Source organism: Tachypleus tridentatus, chromosome 2 (assembly GCF_004210375.1).
Source record: "Tachypleus tridentatus isolate NWPU-2018 chromosome 2, ASM421037v1, whole genome shotgun sequence".
Lineage (NCBI taxonomy): Eukaryota > Metazoa > Arthropoda > Merostomata > Xiphosura > Limulidae > Tachypleus > Tachypleus tridentatus.
This window is the reverse complement of record NC_134826.1, coordinates 28,589,043-28,609,573: the sequence shown is the minus strand read 5'-3', so window position 1 is coordinate 28,609,573 and position 20,531 is coordinate 28,589,043. Positions and strand designations below refer to the sequence as shown.

General features: G+C 29.1%; 1 protein-coding gene and 1 long non-coding RNA gene across 4 annotated transcripts in view; one reads left to right on the top strand and one right to left on the bottom strand.

The window, feature by feature from the left end:
* Orc2 (origin recognition complex subunit 2) overlaps window positions 1-20,531 on the top strand; it is a 69,089-nt gene that overhangs the window by 9,904 nt on the left and 38,654 nt on the right. For all 3 annotated transcript variants that reach the window (XR_013021500.1, XR_013021499.1, XM_076481736.1), the window contains exons 3-4: window positions 7,224-7,310; window positions 13,643-13,888. The gene's annotated coding sequence lies outside the window, so the exon portion shown is untranslated. The remainder of the gene's footprint in view (window positions 1-7,223; window positions 7,311-13,642; window positions 13,889-20,531) is intronic.
* Window positions 382-19,813, bottom strand: LOC143240010 (uncharacterized). Its single transcript, XR_013021503.1, has 3 exons — window positions 19,682-19,813; window positions 1,510-1,599; window positions 382-976 (listed from the first exon to the last, which is right to left on the bottom strand). It is a non-coding gene; the product is annotated as an uncharacterized LOC143240010 (long non-coding RNA).

Sequence of the window (20,531 nt, the reverse complement as noted above, 5' to 3'; positions counted from 1 at the left end):
ATATTTTTTATGTGATCTTCAGGGATCAAGGCCAGTCCATAAAGATATAAAATGAAAATTGCTTATTAAAACATGTAAGACAATGCAGGGTAAATCCTATATTGGTATTCACTGAAGATAGATTAAGATAACCTGTATCAAAGAAGACATATAATGGCAAAAACTCTTATAAGATTATTAAATTGCATAAATTGTTTAAAACAATTTATTGAAGTGTAATGATTACAAATTTTGTTCCAAATATGTACTCACAATGAAAAGCAAGCAAAATTGGATATGCATTTTATCCTCATCAAAAATAAAAAAAAGATGATAGAAAACTACACTTACTTAATTTTTAGTGTGTATGTATTTACTGTTGTAAGATACTGGGCAGAAATTATTAATGCTGGCCTGGATTCATTATATATAAAAAATTCAAGGCTATATATATAGTCCAAATGAGTGTTTAACATAAAATAACATAAAAGTCTGTTTTAATTGTTGTACATTTGGTGCAAGGTTATACAATGTGCTGAATCCACTACATATGTAATAGATTATATTCTGTTTGGGATAGTTTGTGTAATTTATGCACACAATTGCTTCTGTTATGAACTCACAAGAACAAGCCCTGAAATTTCTTAAAATTTGTTGAATAATTGAAAAGTGAGAAACTTTTGAATGTTTCACAGATCTGAAATTCTTGGATGATTTTCTGGGAGAATCCGGGTCACTTGAGGGCTACAGCAATACACTTACTATGTAGAGTTCATATTATTTCACCTTTGTAAGTCTCCTGGGTGTTATCTCTATGAAGTATCTTCATCATATTTCACAACACCTCATCAACTAGTGTTGCAAGAGGCCAGTAATTGTGTTCTTGACTTTGGGCATCCATCCACCTGTGTACTTTTGTTGAGGATGCTACATGCATCTTAGTATGTACACATTGTAAGACTGCATTTTTGTAGAATAATTTCTTTTTTCTAGTTTCCTATAGAATCATACAAAAATTGTTTGACCAAACATTTATATTTAGTATAAAAAAATATATGAAAAAGCACTTACAGAAATGTGTGAATATACATATAACTTAACTGTAGTTTTAAATATTAACCAAAAACTGCTAGGTGGTAAATGTTTACATTCGGACAGACAATGGAACAAGAACATATTTCACATAATACTGATATATGATACTGTACATTTTTAATGTTAACCAAAATTCCTTATTTTATTCTTTAAGATCAAACAGTCTTAATGATATGTTAATTAAAAGAACATGAATTTCATTATAAAAGACCTAAACCAGTGAATAATACTTGCCAAAGATAATACAAGTGTTTGTTTCACTGCATAGAAACGAACTCATTTGGAACCAAAGCATAAACCTGAAGTTCTAGCAAAACCCTTATACATAATATATTTCATTCAAATATCATTAAGACTTTAAGTGTCTGATATATAACAAGATATTCCTCTGAAAACTGGAAAACAAAAAGTTATAGCTGGCTTACATTTAATTACCTTTAATTGTGCAGAATGTACAATCCTTTCATTATTAAATCATACTCTGCTTTGTTGATGTAGTTGTATATCCTTACTTGTAGCTTCTTCCTGTCCAGTACATATACAAAATATAAAATATTGTATGAAAAACTACTTTGTTCATAAATAAGTTAAAGGAGTAAGTCAATATAGAGCATTGAATTACAGTTCCTGAAATATGTATTAATAACCAATAAGCATAAAATCCACACAATAATGCACAAATTATTTATAAAAATTAATTAAAAACAGCAACTTCTAAAAATGAAAGCTGTGTAAGGGCTTGAAGACTTTGCAGTCAATCATATGGCATCTTATCCATATCTTGAACATTTGTTTGTGTTCAGTGTGCCATGAGGTGCTAACTTGTGCAACTGATATTCACATGAACCAGTTTTACTATAATGACAGTACAATACCATTTAACTTTACAAGTTAGTTATGTAACACTGCAAACTAACTTTCAGCATTTTTGTTGTGTGAAAGAAGAGACTTCTACTGTAATAACATATTTTAGATTAATAAGTGTTAACCATATAGCTGTAAAGTAACTTAAGTCAAAATTAAAACAGTGGTAATATAGTCTATAAATGAAGCTATACATTTTATTTCTAGCATTGTGAAAAGTTTCAAATTTTTAATTTAAATCAAATAGTTATGATAATTTCTCATCATATTTAAGAAAAACAAAATTACAACATTAGTAAACAAGACATTAGTTTTCAAAAATATTTGAAAAAGTCTGTGCTTATTCAGCCATGCTACTTGCATTTTCACTTTTAAAACATCAACTGTACAAAATGTCTTTTTCACAAGGATTAACTTTCAAACACTAAAAAATTGATTCTGTAACCGTTTTACCTTATAAAAGCAAAACCATGTAAACTGGTGTGAAAAAAAATACTTAAGAATATTGTCTAGAAATTGTAAACATTTTACATGGCAACATTTGACATTCATACTGCTGTTACATTAGAAATAATCATTTATTTGATTGAGGTCTTAACTGTATTGCTGTAAACTATTTGTGTTTATTGCACAAAGAACCTCAAAAATGCTTTTACAATAATTACTAGCACAATTGAATAAAAACAAAGACCCCTAATATTTCTTTTTGATATTATATGGTATAGTAAGGGTGTCTGGAGTTTTTTATTAATTTATTTTAAAAATTGAGGGGGTTTGAATCCTCTAGTTTTCTAGTTACCAATGCCTTAATAAAATTTGATCTGGAGGAATCTTTCCATTTGGAGAACTCCACTAGGTCTGTACCTGTTTATACAACATTAAGGAGAATAGAGTTAAGCAATTATAAATTAAAAGTCATAACACATGAAAAACAATAAATTTACATATTTAACATTTAAGTAGATAGAGTTGGAAGTTGGTGTTGCCAGCCAGTTGTCTTTTTTTCTAGTCAGCAGTTCAAAATTAGTGACAAAGGCAGATACTGTTAATAGCTTTGAAGTAACAAAGCCAAAGAAGGAAGTATGGTATGGAAATGTGAATTACATCCAAGCTTTATTCGTTATTTTGTACTTAGGTTGTTAATTAACCCTTTCACAATGGGTCATGAGTCAAAGGCCATGTCATTGTGTTTGTTGATTTGCATTCAAAAGTTTATTGAACTATTATTGTATAAATTATGTTAGTAAGTTTGGAATCAAAATGTAGGACATAATTCAAACTTTAATATTATATATGATTTAATTTCCTAGTTTAAAAGTAGATATTAAAAGAACACATCTAAGTACAGATTTTAGTGAGCCACATGGTATGCTGAATGCAGCATTGTTTAACCCTTAAACAGTAGGAATGTTGTAGGTAGCAGTTTACCAGACATAAAAAATTTGGGAAAAAATTTTTAAACATAATCTTTAGCATTTTTATTATGAATTTTGAACAAAATGTGAAAAAAAATTAAAAGAAATGTGTAATAAAGACTTATTTATTACAAATTCAAATATTCTTTTCGCGTGTGAAAATCACAAACATTCTCCAATACATAGTGTTACTCTACATTCTTTATACCAGGTAGTCACCATCTTTCACTTCTTTTCTTGTTGTATGCAAACATATGTGAAATTGTCTTTGTCCACTTTTTCTAGCTCCTGAAGATGGAATGCTTTCTAAAAGATGCCGAGAAAATGCTTCTTTTCCAACAAGTCTATCAGGAACAATAAGGCCATGTTTTCCTGGGAAAGATTTTGTCATCCTTCCATACCTTTACAATAATTGGTAAATTACATTGTAACTAAACTGCCTCAATGATGGCTTCTTGCTAGTTTTTACTAGATACATGTTATAATAATTCAAAATTGAGATGTCAATTAGGTGAAAAAAAGAGATCTTTGCATCACTTCACACATTTACAAAGGCAGTCAATTTGTCCAATTTCCATACCTCTTGTTTACTAGCCTCATGTTGATAGTATAATGTAAAACCATATTAGGTTTGGTTATTGGTTGTTTAGTTTTGTAATGATCCTTTCCACTGTATTTCATTTCACCTTCATGTATGTTACTAAGCAAAGTAACAAGATGTTTGTCTTTCCATTCAAGTGCTAAAATATTCCCTTTCTTCTTGATCTTCAGAGGTGCAAATTTAGGCATGTTATTCTGATTAGTTCTAACTGTTCCACAAAACATAATTCCAGATTTGTATAATAATTATCAATATATAATATATGACTTTCCAAGGTAGTCTTTCATCAGTTGCTTGACAATTGATCCTGAAAATTCTAATTGGGGATATTTGGGGACATCTACATCAATTGCAGAATAGATAATCATATCTGTTATAATTCCTGTCTAACATTCACATAATACAAAGTTCTTTATTCCAAATATATGGTTCTTGCTTGGAATGTTACCCTTGAAAAGAATCAAAGATTCATCATTAACTACTTTTTGAAATGGAGAAAAAGATTCCTTAGCTTTATTCTTCATCAATGTAAACACTTCTCAAACTTTCCATAATTGATTGTTTGCATTTAGTTCTTCATTATTTACAAAGTGCAAATAGCTAAGAATGTCTCTGAATTGATCTCGAGTAATGTAGGGGATCATTATTCCAATAATCAGCCAACAAATGCTTTTTTTATATGTGGCATAAGCATCACCAGAGCAAAAAAGCATACATTTCCTCAACAGTTGTATCTTCCCATTTCTTACTTTAAGTAAGGGGAGTGCTACTTTCACTTTCTTCTGAATTCAAGGATACACAAAACTCACAATATCTGTTTTTTTCTTGCACATTATGACTCATTATACTTTGATCAAATATAGTGGTAAAAAATTCATGTTCTTTAGATTCATTTGTGAGTCTAAGTTTATCTGCGAGCCTAGCATTTCTACTACCAAAAGAATGAATAAATGGATCAGAATTGTGACACCTTACCCTTTGGGAACCAATGGATTCTGATTCACTATCTAAATCATGTACAGATCTTGAAACAATTGAATTTGATGATAATGAAACATCTTAAAGTTTTCTTCTTCATTGGAATAATTATCATGTGCTAAAACTTAAGTTTCATCTTTTGATGAAGAATGTTTTTGTTTCATTCTCTCAGCTGGTGCACTATTCCTTTTCTGCTCCATTACTTACAGTGAAAAAACATGACTCTGATGTAACATTTTGAGTGGGTACAGTCACTCTGGTATGAAGGAGTTGCCAACTAATGTTTTTAGCCTGTATCATCAATTAATGATAGCTGTACTGAATGCAAAACATGAAATCATCAATTGATGATGGCTGCTGTTTAAGGGTTAAAATTAGATGTTTGTAATGTCAAAATACTAAGTCTGTAGTTTTGTACAAATTAATAACTCAACTTGCTAATATTGTCAAGCTAGAATATAAAATAAGTACCTGGTATCTTTTTGAGATATGGCTTATGTACTGAAATTAATTTTAATTCCAAAAGTATAAAATGTCAGGGGATCTTTATTACTAATACAGTTATACATGACAGTATGTGGCAGATATAATTATTTGATCTTTTTTAAGAAAATAAGCTATTAATTGCTAGATCTTACACCAAGCATTTGTGCAGTGCTATTCTCTCTTCATAAAACTCGAGTTCCTCTTACCATCCCATTTTCAAAGCTCTGGACTTGTATGAAGGATCGTTATTTCAGGCACTGAGTGCTTCCAGTAAGTTATGGTGTTATGTATTAACTACTAAATTACCTCTGACCATTCCCTTGATTTGTCAATATGCTTACACTGTAATACCCTCAGCATATGTACATTTGCAGTTAATACTAAGAACTTGATATAATGTAATATTTGGTGAGTACAAATTATTAATTTTTTGTTGATGGTATGGGTTACTCAGTTTAGGTTTACTGAAAATGCATGAAAATTAAAAAAAAACAAATCTAGTTTTAACAACCTTAGTAATTACAAGTACAATATTTCATAAAAGTATTCTTAAAAATTTTAATTATTATACTACTTAATTTCTTTGCTTTGTAGATTTATTTGTATAATCTAGCAAAACCTCAAAAAATGAATGATATATGTTGTTTTATTTAGAACGGGATATAAAACAAGTGTATGATAATTTTAATCTGATGTATTATGACCCTAAAAATTAATTAGATATACATCTACATAAAGAAAATTAAATAAATATAGATTATTACCTTACATTATAGTAAACATACATATTGTTATTGTGCCTTGTTGCTTAAATTGTGCTTGCACAGCATGGTATCTCAATGACTGCATACACAGTAAAGGAGTTAGACCCACAAATAACAAGAAACTAGGGTATTCCAACCACTATTTTTGTGTCTTGAAATAAAAAAAACATCTTTGTAAGCCTTTAAAAAACTTTCACAACATAACAATAGTTGTTGTAATAACTGGTGTATATAACTAGTATTCCAACTATCACTGTGTTAATATATATATCCAGAATTGATTGATTGAAAATTTGCAGTACAATTTGCAGTAGATGTGATTAATAGTATAGTTGAAATACTATTAGTACATGTTCTTTTAATTCTTGAAAGTTTGTAAGGAACTAGGTTAGGAATGTACTAATAAAAGTATAATAGGCCTAACATTATGTCTTATGACAAATATAATTGCTTAGATTTTGGTAAATGATGTTATAGATCTGTATATAAATCTCAAAATAACATGTGGAAAATCTTTTAAATTCGGCTCTTCGTGGCTCCAACATTGTTTTAGTTTGTAACACAAGCGGTTGGTGCCTATTAGATCAGTTAGACAATAGACTGTGAAGGTTATTGGTGAGTATCTTTAACTACTTTCTGATTCATTGACAAGGATAACTTTGCCTACTAATTAAAAGCAGTTTGTTATTACAGCAAAAGTAACCAATTTCTACTTGACCCAGTTTGACATTGGGAAAGTTTAAAATTTGCTTGAGCAATGCCATGATCCAACTGGGAAGTATAGAAAAAGATCAAAATTTTGAAGCCTTTTTTAAAGCCAATAGGAGTGAAAAATGTAGTGTAGACCACTGTTACTAGAGCATGCAGTTAGAATTGATAATATTGCAAAATGTATTAAAATAGAACATTGTAATTATAAAGATTTACTTTAACAGTACAAAGTTTGATTTAAATTTTTAACTTACATGTAACATTTTTTTATATCTAAATTATATCTTTGTCATTCAATTTCATGTTTACATGTTTGGATAATTTATTTAGCATTGCTTGTGGAATGTGCAGAATTATCAGGAAGCAATGTCTTTCAGTTCACATCAACTCGTCCCAAGAAAGCAATTTTAAATGAAGGTATGTATGATTATTACTGTGCATTAAAAGGTTTTTTTTATTTTTCTTTGACAGCAATAAAGTAAATTTTTCCTCATTATTGAAAGAACTTGAAAGTTAAAATGTTCATGTGAAATAATGAGGAAAATTGCTATTAAAGTGTTAATGGTTTTGTATTCCATAAGGCCCATGTTTATAGGTTTTAAATATTTCTAAAAGTGTTTCTGTGCTATTTAAAGCTTAAAAACTAAAATGTGACTCATTTGAAGTAGTGCTGTGTTTAGAACTTAGAACTTACTGCCATTGTTAACTGATTAAAAAGTACATAGAATGGACTCTGGTAATATTCTGCAAACTGTAACTATCCACAGAGCTTTACAAATGGTTTTAAATGGCCCTCTGTTATAGAAACTACCAAAAATTGCTTCAGCCATGTAAAGATTTTACCTTAGTCTAAACACAGTAAAATTGTTGAACTTTGTTTACTTCAGGAATTCATACCTTATTTTGAGTGTTAATGATACTGTTGAGCTGACTAGTGGTTTAACATCTACCCAGCAAAACCAACTGGTTAAAACCAGTCAAATAAAGACACCATTTCCATGATCTTTCATCAAAATGACAGCAAATTCAATGTCAACAATGATCCACTGGTAAAGTCAGTGAATCAGAATAAAGCATAGTGTAGCCATAAGTATGTTATCACATAGTTTGTACTAAATAGTGATTATATAAGGATGATTAAATAATGTTTTTCTTAAAATTGTTAAGAAGATTGAAAAGAAAGAAAAGGAAAGTTCCGTTCAAAATGTACTATAAATGTACTGTAAATGTATTGTAAATGTACTGTAAATGCATCTTTCTTTGGAAAGTGAGTTGTTCTATATTTGATTAATACTATACCTTTTGTATTCTGTAAGTAAATAATTGGTTTTAAGAAAATTATTTTTATGTGAATATTAATGAAATGCTTCTGATTTTACAATTTTTATAATTATTGACAAACTATAAAATAATAAACTGATAACTTTATTGTCTATACAGTTGCTTTATGTTTACCAGTTGCATTGCCATTGTTACATTTCTTATAGTATTAATTGCTTTCGAAGTGACTGATTCAACTATTGACTTGATAATCTGGACTAATAATTAATTCAATACTAATGTGCTTGGATAAACTAAGGGTTGCTGTAATTAAACATACACACAATCATAATTTATAAATGAAAGGGGCATCTACACAAACTATTAAAAAACATTTGTTTGTAAGACAACTTAATGTAACACCTAAACAGAGTTTCAAGTAAAACCTATACAAAAACTATGGAAGCTTTTGAAATTCAAGAAACAGGTAATATGTTATAAAGGGTTGATAGGTTCTAAGGAAGAAAAGTTATTTTTTGGAAGTGGAAAAAAAACAAAAAAATAGACAAACGAGTTTGATTTGTTTACAGACATAATTATTTGCAGTTGTGCAGAAATGAAAATATTAGATTTTTATTTCTGATTAACAAGGAAATAAATGTTGTAAACTGATGGAATTTTTTTCTAATGTCTGTTTTAATGTGTTTTCTTGAAATGTAGTTAAAATCAACACATAAAGTTGACTAAAATTGTACTTCAAAAATTTTATCTGGAGGCAATGAAATATGAAAAGCCAGAGGAAACCTGTCTTGTTTCAGGAACATTAACTTAGAATTACTTTACTTTTTAATCCTAAACTTTGTGCTTGTGAATATCAGGTGGAAGATTGAACTCTGAGCAAAGAAGTAATTGTAGTTGTAGGTTACAGAGTTCTCCTGGAGAAGATGTGTTATTTCAATGTTATTAGTTATTTTAGTTAGTTCTATTGGAAATGGACACTATTAAGTTTCATTACTATGTGTACAAATAAACCTAGCTACAACATTAGGCTTAATACTAAACTGTTTATCAGGTTTTTTAGGGACATATGGGTAAGCATAATTTTTTACAGTTGGTGATCAATTTTGACATTAATGAACTGCACACAATCCACTTGTTTACCAACTAAATTTTTAAACAAATCAAATGTATCTTGGAGAGTTTCTCTCTAATTGTGGACAGCAGGGGTGAGAAGATGGATAATGGGGTAACTTCTCAAACAGTTAGTGTATCCTCCTCTTGCTGTGAGAGTGTCTACTTGAGTTTAGATGAGAGATGTACTGCAAACTATGATTATGTCTCTCACTGACTACTTGTGTGTGGATGTTCAGTTGGTCATGATTAAATTCTCTGCATCCCTACCATGTGGGCTATTTTGCCCTTCCCTCTATTATCTTCTGGGTTAAGTGTATGGCCCTGGACAAAACACATTGCAATTTCCCACAGGTGTACCCCTGTAGTGCCCCAGCTACTGAGTGTCACATTCTGTGGGCTTCCCTCTGGGTGCATTTTAAAGGAAGGTCATCATGGTTTAATGCTTACATTGGCCTATCACTTTAATGTGAGACTTTAGCTGTTATGTGTGAAAAGTTGAGGTATTATCTCAGAAATCAAACTTTTCCTTATATAAAAAATGTATTCCTGGTTGATACTTCCGTACATATTCCCACCTGCCCTCCTCACTGATGCACTTTCATCATGCCACATCTAACAGTGAAGCAATTTTTAATCCAAGTTCTGAAGTGGAGATACTGTACAAGGTGTTTATGCTGTCCTTCTGTTAGTAAAGGGCTATCATCACCTGATGATATCATTATGTACTAGCACAGTTTATATTAAACAAATGATTTTTAGATGGGAGCTAGCACAATGATAGTGGTATGCAAATCTCATTGGTAGATGCATGAGGGATCAAGCCATTCTGTATAAATCACTGAGTATCTATCATAAATATGTTTTCAAGGAAGAAGGAAAATAATCAGAAAAACTAATTTAATTCAGTTGGATATTTTCATGACAATAACTGTAATTGTAGTGCTGCTGGGCAGTAGTAAATTGCTCTTTATTCTTTAAGAAATCTAATCCTTCTTGAAGGTGATATTCCCCAAAGTGCTGATGAAAAATCATTCCATGAACTTATTCTGTTACAATCTTTACCTTGTATCCTTTTCACCCAGTTGTCTTCTGAATGCAGCAATTACTAATTAATAAGAGTCCTTTATCCTATCAATCACCTAAATAATCTTGTTAACTTCAATAAGATCAACTTTTGGCTATATGCTTTTAAGAAAAAATAAGCTAAAAAATCTTAATGTATTTTTTTAAGGTAATCTTTCCATTCTAGGAATAATCCCAATAAAGCTTCACTGATCCATATGCAGTTAAATCAATAGATGAAAAAACCAAACTGTACACAATATTACAAATGAGACCTTATTAGTGATGTAATTATATCTTTTGGCTTATACACAATGTCTATAACAAAATCTTAAAAGTTTTACTTGATTTTTTACTAGCTAGAGAAACTTAGATGCCACTATGCCAAGGACCTTTTCTTTAGTCATTTTATTGAATAGGTCTAATTCTGTATTAAATTTGCAACTCAAGTGATGTAAACCCAAATGCTTTATTTTGTATTAACTGCAGTTAAATTTAATGTGCCATCTATTTATGCAATGTAGCAACTAATCCACATTATTAATTTTATCATAAAATGTTACTAATTTTGTAAGGAGGCTGTCATCAACAACATTAATGCAAAAGATAAAAAAAGGCTGCAGCACAAAGCAAATGGTAACAAAGGTCCAGTTTCAAAGGACTCAGTAACATTTTTTTGTGTTTTCTTTTAACTAGTTACCCCAAAATCTGATTAACTAGTCTTTCTGTAACTCCCTACTAATATGACTTTCTTAGCTAATCTTCTGTGTAGCACCTTGAAAAATCATACTTAAAACCTTACACCAAATACACACTCTCATTATCATCCAGATAACAAGTAACATCTTCAAGAAGAAATTATTAAATTGGTAAAATAAAAAAATACTAATGTTTAAGGTAATTTAAAAATCTATGAATAAAAATTGATGATGTGATATAAAAATGTAGTTTTAGAAAGTTTTAAGATAAAATGATAAAAGCCCTATACTGACCACTTTCAAAAGGTGAACCTTTCTTCCTAAGGAGTAAACTGGGAATGGTGTTGTAACTAAATGAGTGATATGTAAAGAGAGTTGAGTGATGTCACGAAGGTTATATGAAGAATTTTTGTATATTTTTCATTATAGTGTTGTTAAGTATCTCTCATTTATGTTGCAACATTGCTGGAAATGAGGGTGTTATGTGAAAAGAGGTTAAACATGCTTTGCTTTATAAATGGTCAAGAAAAACTATACTCAAGCGTTGTTAAAGTAAAACAAAGAGGATATAGAGAGACTGACTGAAAAAGAAATGTTATAAGCAGATTAATTTCTAAAGGCAAGCGTGGAAAATTATCATAAATAAATGGTAAGTATTAGAAATATTAGGGGTAAACACAGAACTTACACTACATGGAAGAAATGAATAAATAAAAATTATTTTGTGACAGAGAATAAATCACCAATATCCAAAAACTTGTAGAGAACATTTCAACACCAAAAAGCTTTCCATTACTACTGAACAAAATTTTATTGTTACTTAACACTTCAACCAAAATGATGTTATTCTAATTGGCATTCAAACTGACTTCAAAGCTTAAGCTAGTAGAGGGATAAAAGAAGGTTATTGGATTGCTAATCTAAATACTGTTCAACCTAGTAGAATAAATATAGATCCTGGAATCAGCAATCTCCAGTCAGTGGTTTGTTCTCTGTTATAAAAATAGGTAAGTAAAAATGAAAAGGAAACTATTGGACTAGTTTAGGTATTGTAGCAAATAATCTGTAAATGACAAACATTATTTTTAGTGAAACAAAAATCTAAACTTTAAAATGTTCTTATCCTTGAGAAGAGGTTTTAATTATATAAATATTTTACAAGTTAATTGTGTGAAGTAAGAGTTATGTTGAAAAATAAATCTGTTAGGGCCAGTAAAGATCAATTGTAACATAGAAATTATTTCCTTGTTTGTGGAAATATTTCATTAAAGGAAGGTGCATTAGGTGACTCCTTAAACAAGTGAAAAGCCAAAGAAATATTTCTTACTAAAGATTGATGTGTATGTACATCCTAGATGTAATGAGTTAAAAGAGTCAGTGATAAGATATCACCACATTAAAGAAAATATTTTGCATTGAAAACTGTTTATAAAATATACAGTTCACTGAAAATAGTTTGAAAGAAAATGAAGTGAATTGTAAATCACTAACAGAAAAAACAAAAAGTGAGGCAAGGCCTGCTGCTTTACAACCAGATCATATAATTATGAGTTGAGTCAACTGAAAGTTTGGAGAAGCTGATGATAAATGCAGTTTAATTAGGTCAGACCAAGGATAATGAAAGGAAAAACCATAATGTTGAATTACCCATATAAAAAGAATTTCCAAAGCCTTAACATGAAGACGATTGGAATTTCTTCACACATTAATGACCATAGCTCCGATTCCTGAAAAGAAGAAAATTTTAAAGCTATGGCAGGTTTCAGATAATGTTTGAAAAAAAAACAAAATCAAGAGCTATCTGAGAATAAGAAGCTAGAGCACAGTCAGTTAAATATTGAACATTTCTCAAATAATAAAGGTAAGATGGTCTATCACAGTTGTAGTGGCAAGAAAGGTAGGTAATTTCTTAGATACAGAGATATCAGCATTCTAACTGGTAACATTAAATCCTGAACTCATTTCACATAAAAGCTGGTTTGAAAATTTAAAAAAATGTCAAACATTTGTGAAGTTCATGACCTACTTTTAAAGCCTATTATAAGACCAAGGCTGAACATCCAAATAAATACTATAGCTGTCAAAAGTATTAAAGGTGGTCTACATCAGTTCTCTAATATGATGTTTTTGTTTTCCACAATGGGAAAAAGTACTTACATTAAAAATGTATTTGTTCTTCCATATTTGCTAATTTCATTACTTTTAGAAGTTAGCATATAAGTAAATTTGAAGGTAATGTAGTGTTCAAAAATCTGTTATTTTGTGAGGTGAAAAAAAGCTATGGCACTTCACTGTGTTAACATAGCTCACACCATAACATTTGTTATTAAGCAATTTACTAATATAAATAGCATTTCAATCATTAGTGTGTGTCATATCCCAGCCAGCATAAAGAGTGCTAGTATTGGATGAAAGGCTTAATATGGATTGGATAAAACACATATAGTGTGGTTCCTATATCATTATACAATAAAGCTCTTTGCAGAATGTATAACTGTAAGAATATTTCATTAAATTCTGTATTTTTCCTTTTTAAAGAAAAAAAAGGCTTACTGAACTTATGAAACTAAGAAATGGATTTTTTTTATTCCACAGAGGAACCTGTGAAACAACCAACCGACCAGCTGACGAATAGCAATAAAAAGAGTCAGCCTTCAAAATTAAGATATGGATCATTTCTCCAAGAGTGTTATGTTAATTTAAAATGTACATCTAAAAAGGGTTTTTCTTCAGAAAAAAACCAAAAACAGAAAATACTCAGATCTAGTACAACAAAAGCAAAGGTAAAACAAACTGTTCATGAAGATAGACCATATTTGTTAAGAAGATGTGTTCAACAGGGTATGTAAATTTGTGACTTATCAATCACTATTGCACCTTTAACTATCATTTTTAAAGTTACATTTACAGTAGAAATAGTAAACAATAAATTTTTATGTTGAGACACATCCTTATAATTGATATAAATTTACTTGACTATTGAAGTTATAATGGTTTTGGAAATAAATTAGTGATTACTGCTTCTTCCACTTTCCTACTTTTGATAATTCATACAGCAAAGAAAATACCATGTACACTTGTTTGCAAGTAGTTAGACTTATGTAGAATTGTGGTTCGTTCTAACCCTTGAATAATAAAAGAACAGCCTCAGATTTTTTTTTTAAAAGCTAAATATTATTCTTACTTAAGGTTGTATGTTGAGCATTTTCAAATATTAATTAATTTATGTGAAGTGTACTCTGTTTTTTCTTTAATGTAACTTACACTAACCCTCTTACAACAGACTAGTCTAAATACACATTTTGACCTTTCAAGGATTTTCACTCAAAATTTAATTATTCTACTTTATTATCAAGACATAGTTGATTAATTCAGTGTTAATGTTACAAAGGTTTTAAGATATAATCATATAAGGAAATATTTAAATAAATCTTCAATCTCCGCAAGTATGAGAACTTGATATTTGTTCTCTAGGTCTTCTCCCTTCTCTCGTTTATTTACCACCTCTTTCACAAGTATGAAATTTGACATAAATTACTCACTATAACATAGATATTATTTAGGTAAAGTCAGATTTTTATAGCCTTCATTATTTGTTTTTGGAGCCATAAACTAGAAAATCATATCCACTTGTCATTTTCACCTCTCTCATCCTCTCTGTGACATTTTGTACATCATTTAACACTAATAGAAAAGTAACGTTTTAGTCAACAGAACGATGTATAATGCTTTGCTATTTTCAATAATATTTACCCTTCATTGTGAAAGTTTGTCTTGTGGTGTTCAGATTAAGCAGCAAAAGAAATTAATTTAAGCCCTTCCTGTTTTCATTAGAAAGCCAATTAAATTATATTTTTTATAGAACATTGTTTGCTTTGTACATTTTACTATTATGTGTTTGTAAGTGCATTATTTAAGTAAATAAAAAATATTTAGTGTGCCAATACCACCATTGTGAAAAAACAAAGTAGGCTTACAAAAAAAAAAAAAAAGATAAAAGGTAAGTAATATGTTTCATGTATACTCTTTATTTATTGTTATGAAAGTAACTAAAATTTAACAATTAGAAAGTTACTTGGTTGGATTAAGTAAGATAATGAGAAAAACAAGTGAAAAGTCTTCATGAGGTATGTTTTATGTTTGTGAGCAACTTGTACATTCAATACTGTAAAGTGAACTACAAATTTATTCAGCTATTTCCAGTTTTGTGACAGAATTATTAATTATACCTACAGAATTATTAAATTATACCTGGTTGATAGGTCAATAATGCAATAAAATGTCAGTATAAACAGATGTACACTGTTATGAACCTCAAGATATTTATGATAAACAGATGTACACTCAGTGATGTCAAGAAAACCCACTTGTAGAGAAAAATATTTATGTGAAAATGGCTCATTTGGGTTAAGAAAATTTTTTATGTAGAGGAGCGAAGGAATCAAAAAATCTCGAAACCATATACTGCTGCATACCATATATTCTCGACATCAGCAGAAAAATAACCAACTTTTGGCAAAAAGTAGTAACAAAATATGACATTCCAATTAATACCAAATTTATTCAAAAACCAGGCACAAAACTGAGGTCTATACTATGTAAAAACTACACTGACAAACACCACACCAACATTATTTATAAAATACAATGTGATAACTGCCACGACTTCTATATTGGAGAAACAAGTAGAAACATGGAAACCAGGTTCAAAGAACATAAAAAGTCACCTTCACACGTTTTCAAACACTGCAAGTCAAATAAACACAACATAACCACAGAAAACACTCAAATACTAAATAAAGAAACACATAAACAAATGCAAAATTAAAGAAGCCTTACACAACAACTTAAGCCCAAAATAAACCAATACAAATGAACACCATTATATCTATATTAAAAAAATAATATAATAAATAATAAAATAAATAATAAAAAATTATATATTCAAACATCTAAGCCTGCCCTCTACGTTCTGACACTCAGTTACACTACCCCTTTCAAACGTGTCAGCTTCTGGTCAGTTACCTCTCTTTCTTTGTGAACTTGATGATGACCGAAGATGTACACTGTTATGAACCTCAAGATATTTATGATAAACAATTGTATTTTTATTTTCTTGTTATGATCTGCAGTCATTGTAGAAAGAAAAAAAGTATTTCAAGGTAGTATATAACCTTTACATATTATTTAGGTTTTGGCCTTTTTATTAGAAAACAAAATCATACATTATGCTTTATGCATTAAATTATATTGAAATAGGTATAAAAACATATTCTAACACATGTTGTATAATATTACCAATGTGGCTAATTTGCATGCTATAAAAATATGAAAGAAATGTCTTACACTCCTGAAATGGGCACAGACTTTGGTGTGATGTGAATAATTAGTCTGTGGTAACAGAAACTATTGAAAAGTAATTCAAGATCAAATTATGGCACTGATGAGTATACCATGTGCTACATTGTCTTGTTAGCAGTGATTATATACATCTTGTTAGTACACATTATGTATATGCATATATATATGTATATATAGATAGACAGATATATACACTAATAGTCAATATTTGTACCAGTTGTGGAGTCTATAACATCAACACATCTGAAGTTACAGTTAAAAAACTATTATGAGAATGTTAATTAGCCACAGTGTTAATGTTACACAACATACTCCAGAATATATCTTTATACCTATTTCAGTATATTTTCATACAAAAAGTATAGTATGGAGATGTATTTTCTTGGAGAGAGGCTGAAATCTATATAACATCGAGTAAAGGGTATATGCTACCTTAAATTTATTTCATAATTTTCCATGGTGATTAGAAAGTTGGTCAAATGGACTGAGTTCATATAGCATTAGGATAGAGAAAACAACAGATAAAATATAAAGTTTTACTGAAGAAATATATATATTTATTTAGGATGTTTTAGAAGTTATGCAAAAGAAATATAAATGTTTTCAGACAAAGTAAAGTATTTTTAATCTTAGCATGAAAATCGTTTTGCACCCAGAGTAGTCAACACTGTCTTCATATTTCACAGATAAATCTTGAATAAAAATACTAAGAAAAAAAGATTTTTTGTTTGTGAAAGGCTTGTAACATCTACTGAAACTTGCAAAATTTCACAAGATATAGAAAATACATTAAAAGTTATAGTATAGAATCTTTGGTGGTTATTTTCTGGTTAGAAGGTTAGTCATATGAACTGACCCAGTATGGAAAGCATTAATATTGGTAATTGAAATATGCATGATTTTATTATGTTATTATTATTATGCTTTGAGTGTTGAATTTCTTTTCCATTGTTAGCATATATCCCTTAAGATAGTCAAACTTAGTGAAGTAATTTTATTGTGGATTTATGAAATAATGCATGCTACTATTTATAAATAAGATTGTAATAAAATTATGTTTAATTTGCAAAACCCACTATTAGATTGGTTTTTATTTTTGATCTAAGTTATGCTGGGCAATAGTGAAATTTGCTGATTGATTAATCATAGGACTTAATCATTATTTGATTGTTTATATAATATTAAACTTCTTATTTTCAGCTAGGTTTGGTTTTGCTTTTGAGACATTCTTGATCTACTTTTTGTATAATTTGACAGATATATTTAGTATTTCTTTTGAGAGTCATTGTTTGCTAATTTAAAGAAGGAAAAAAAAACTTATGTTGATGAAAATGTTTGAAGCAATTCCTTTAAAAAAAAATTTCTTACTAGTGTTGCTAATGTTGACTAGAAGTCACCATTTTTGGTTTTTAAATACATTGATCTCATGTAAGTTATGTAATTAAAGTTTAATTATTTAAATCATATCATAATTGCAGTTAGAAATAATGAAATAGCTGGTTAGCCAGTTTATTTTTATATATTGTTTGAATACAATAAACAAAAATAATACCCAGTAAATATTTTAATTAGAATATTTTGCTGTCACCTCACTAATTTAACTAAGCTTAACTTATTTGTATTCATCAAAGAAAAATTTTAGAGCTTTCAAACAAATATAGTTTGAAAACTATAAACAATCATATGAAAAATCATAAACAAAAATAATTTCTAGAGAAAACTATTTAAAAAATCAGTTCTTTCACTTGCTTTTAATTTTTTTAAAGTTTCATTAGATGCATTTAGTAAATTTTACAGGAGCTCTAAGTAGAAATTTTCCTACTAAACTCTGAAATACTTCTCAAATTATTTTATTTACCCTACTCTGATATGAAGTATAATTCTTTCTCTCTGTGATTGTATTTTAAAATACTTTAGAGCTGTTTCATTAGTAGTGATCAAACCACTTTATTTGACACTATAAATGAGTAGCAACCAAAGTCAGTAAAACAAATAAGATCAAAACTATAATGGCAATATGAAAATCAAGAAATGGATAATATACTTTCAAACACTAATAATTTGTTAGCAGAAATAAAGCTTATCTTAGGCATGGGCTGAAAGTTAAGAGAAAAAAAAATACAAACACATTGTTTATTTACATTTGGAACTCTACATAAAGGAAAACTTGTATATTTTTCAATTTATTTTCCAGAATTAAGTTAATGTCACAAAATAACAAAGTATTGATTTTTAGTATGTTTGAGTTCATAGTTTTAAAATATAGTTAAAATTAACATATTCATTTAGCAACAGAAAAGACAGAGTAAATCCTGTCTTCAGGAGCAATAACTTAGGATTAAGGTATTTTTTTAATGTAAAACTTTGTAGAGTAAAACATATAGCATGGTAATGTAGGATGAAACCTCTAACAATGAAAGTTGGATTAATCAAAAACAGTAATAATTAGAAGGATAATTTTTTATTAATCAGTTGTTTTCCTGACATTTACTAATTTAATTATAGTATTGATTTCTGAATATTTTGAATAACCATCAACTCTAATAATCAGTACATTAATTGATTAATTTAATTTTATGAAAGTAAGTCATTAATGTACCTTAAGGCAGCTGGTATGAGCAATAAAAACTCATTATCATGAAAGTAAGTCATTATTTCGATTGCACAGTTTGTTATAAAGTAGTCTCTATAAGATAGGGCCAACCTATCTGCCATGAGAAAAAAAACAATATCTTACAGCAAGTCATCATTGAAAGGATCAATAAAAAGTAAAGAAACAACTAAATTCAAGCTGTGCCAGTTGCTGAGACTTGAGCATAATAGTTTATATGTTGTGTAGGTTACCTAATGATCTATCAAATTAGTATAATAATACTTATGATGGATAGCAGTTCAGTAAAGATAACTTAAAATTATTTGAAGTGATTTTTCTTGAATAGACTTTTCAGAAACAGGATTGTTCTCAGTTCTAGTATCACAAAACTAATAAAACACCAGCTTGTTAAGTGGAACCAATTTTCCACAACTTCATAATTTTAACTTTATTGGCAACAGTCTTGCCACTTTGCATTTCATCAGTAATATTAACACACTTGGCAATTTTTTCTTATTTTTGAGGGCTTTAAACTTTTTGTGGAAAATGAGTTGTTTATTTTTCACTTTTCTTGAGGCAGTTTGAGATGGAATGAATCTTTGAACAAAATTGCTATTTATTTTTTGATATGTATCATACAACAAGTTGCAGATTATCTACTCACTAGGAGAATTTCTTACCTACATGATACATCATCTTGACATCTGGAGAAAACACTCATTCTAACTGCTGGTTGAGTGGTGTGGATTTTCCCAGTTTGTGTCATGGTCTCATTTTCATACGACCAACCTATCTGCCACGAAAAAAAGTTTCAATGACACATAAGTCATCATGTGTCAACTATTGTAATCAAGTGCTAACTGTTGTTGAAATTGTTAATTTTTTTCTGATTACAATGAGTACTCCAAGTAGAGAAATTCATATTTTGAAGGATAGTACATAAGATATGAGAATCTTCAGCCTTCAAATTAATTTTCATTGTGTAGTGTGGTATCAAATCACCTGCCTATTGTTGAAACATCACTGATTCAGATTAAAATACATACACATACCAATAAAATCAAATAAATGAACAAACAGCAAACACAACATGTATATACATTTTAATTGGAATGAAAAAAAAAGGTTTTAGAGGTTGTTATCAGACCTGCTATCCACATATCACAATTGTATGTCACATCTGCTAGGAATTCATTCACAGGAGGTCAGATAAAAGTAAAATTGTTTTATACACAGAAAGAAGTCATATCTAAAAGGAAGTCATTATTGAGAAGAGGCTTACCCACTAGGGACTAATGTACTTATCAATGTAATAGATACTTATATGTAACTGAGTTTATTGTCTAAATCTAGTTCTAAGAACAAAATGATAAAAACACTGATAACATTTTTTGTTCGCAATTTCTTAGGAATAATGGGTTATCGCTAATAATGTTATATAATTTTATTATACTGTATTCTATGACTTTAAGGTAGCTTTAGGATATTTTTGTCATATATTTTCCTATATACATATAATAATATATTTTA